At 36.6% G+C, this 2,413-nt stretch overlaps 1 long non-coding RNA gene across 1 annotated transcript; it reads right to left on the reverse strand.

The window, feature by feature from the left end:
• Positions 1-765: 765 nt before the first annotated feature.
• On the reverse strand, positions 766-1,870 carry LOC109096705. Its single transcript, XR_006157634.1, has 4 exons — positions 1,763-1,870; positions 1,411-1,602; positions 1,231-1,276; positions 766-1,050 (listed from the first exon to the last, which is right to left on the reverse strand). It is a non-coding gene; the product is annotated as an uncharacterized LOC109096705 (long non-coding RNA).
• Between the last annotated feature and the right edge of the window lie 543 nt (positions 1,871-2,413).

Genomic DNA, 2,413 nt, shown 5'->3' on the forward strand with positions numbered 1-2,413 from the left:
ATGGAGTTTTGGTTCCTTGCCGCTGTCGCCTCTGGCTTGCTTAGTTGGGGACACTTCATTTACAGCAATATCGTTGACTTGATTGCAAATGATTGCACAGATACTATTTAAACTGAACTGAGCTGCATGATGACATCACTGAATTCAATGATGAACTGCCTTTAACTGAAAAAGTAGTGTTTAATATTGTCCTTCTGCATTGACACACTATTTTCCTAATTAATGCTGTACAGTTGCTTTGACACAATCTGTACTGTTAAAAGTGCTATATAAATAAAGGTGACGACTTGTCTTTGTCTTTTTAGAGGGTGATGGAGCTGGATGCTGAGGAAAACCATCGCAAATTCATATTTTTGGATAAGGCAGGCTTTAATCTGGCCAAGACGTGGAGGAGAGGTCACCATGTGTGCAGTTATATCAGAAGATGGAGTGGCTGGACGCAGACCTCGTGTTGGGTCATATAATGCAGCTCACCTCATAGCCTTCCTTGAGGAGCTAAATCAGGTCTGTAGAGCTGATGGTGTGACCTACGTAATAGTTTGGGATAATGTTCAGTTTCATCATCCTCTAATGGAACACTTAAGTTTACAGTACATCATTGTTTTTTTTTTTTCTTTTTTATCAATTTTTTTTTTAATTTGGAAAACCTATGTTGTGATTTTTTTATTTCATCTGTAAATTTCACATTACAGTAATTCAATGATACCACTGTGTCTGTACTATTCTCCCTAATCTACAGTACAATAATGAAACCTGAATCACATATTTTGTTCAACTCTATTTAATGATTGTAATAACAAATACAGTGAAACTATGGGTATCTAACCAAAACAATTTATTTATTTTTTTTCTTCTGCAAATAAAAGGCTTCTTTAAAGATATGAACACAATATGTAAAGTTTTGGATACTGGGCAGCCTGTGTTACAAATAATGTTTTGTGTCTTTTGAAAAATTACAAGATGGTTCTGTTATCATTGCAAAATGATTGTAAAGAACTGTAATCAGTGAATATAAAGTATATTCTGCTGGTCCGGTGAAAGAAGCTGCTCCTGTTTGAAGAGAAAACACACTCTCAGAACTATAACACACACATACAGTAACTGTCGGTATAATACAGCACACACACTGTCAGTGTAAGGACTGAGTGTTATTAGTGTGTGTGTGTGTGTGTGTGTGTGTGTGTGTGTGTGTGTGTGTGTGTGTGTGTGTGTGATCAGTGAGAATCTCACCTCGTCTGTGAGTCTCTCTGAATAAAACTGTCTGGATCATCAGAAACTAGACATTAAAAACACAATCATCTGATTATCCTTGTAGTTTTCATAAAGTGGATAAATATTAAAGCTATTGTAGATTATGTATTGATGAAAGACATGTTATATTGTTTTATATTTAATATCATAAACACTCACAGTTTGGTTTTCCACTATTAATGCTGTTTGTTCTGGTTAGTCTCTGTGTCTGTTTCTCTCCTGGTTCAGTAGATTGTCTCTTGCTCTCTTTGTTTGGCATTTTTCTTTTTCTCTTCGTTTAATTCTCCTTCGGTTTGTGATGCTCCACAGATCTCCTCCCATGAATGAATTTCTTTTAGTTTTTTTCATTATCTGTTGAAAAAATGAAGATAATATAAATGGATATAATATGAAGTATCATAGTGTCCAGAGTTAATAATAAAAAAAGCTCTTTACATCACAAAGATGTGTGATACAACACAGTGTCAAGCATGAGTCTTAAAGCTCTCACTGAGAATGACCTGGAAATCACCTTGTTTTATGTTTGTTTGGTTATGAAGTGTTGTTTGTCCTGCACGAGTAAGTGAAATGATTAATTCTGTCATAACCTCATAACAGTGATCTGAAGGGAATTACAGTTTTTCTCGATTGCTAAAACACTATAACCAGGCTTTTGAACTAAAATTTCAAAACCATAACGCCATTTTTCAAAAAGCACACCCAAGTGTAAACTATAAACACCGTTCCCCTGCTTAAACACATGAGTCAGATTTACTGAACTCTTACTTTCATTTCTCAGTGCTTACATCATGTGGTCATTTAGAAAGCGCTAGCATTCAATATTATTCACTCAAGTCTGCACAGCTTGAGCTCAGTTAGCACACAGATACCCACGTGGAGACACCAAGAGTCAAAATTTATCACACACCGATCAGAACCTTCAATAGATAGATAAAACAGCCCCATTCAGTTCATTTAGTTTTGAAACAATGGATCCAGAGAGACATGATTGAAAAGGTAGAGGACACCAGAGAGGAGGAAGAGGAGGAAGAGGATGAGCAAGAGCAGTAAGGAGTGGAGGAAGAGGTGAAGGAAGAGAAAGAGGAGGAGGACGAGGACGAGGATGAAGGGCAAGGAGACAAGGAGTCTCAGATGAAATTTGTGCCACTAGTTGACCATGTCC

The sequence above is a fragment of the Cyprinus carpio genome, chromosome B21 (assembly GCF_018340385.1).
Source record: "Cyprinus carpio isolate SPL01 chromosome B21, ASM1834038v1, whole genome shotgun sequence".
NCBI classification, from domain to species: Eukaryota; Metazoa; Chordata; class Actinopteri; order Cypriniformes; family Cyprinidae; genus Cyprinus; species Cyprinus carpio.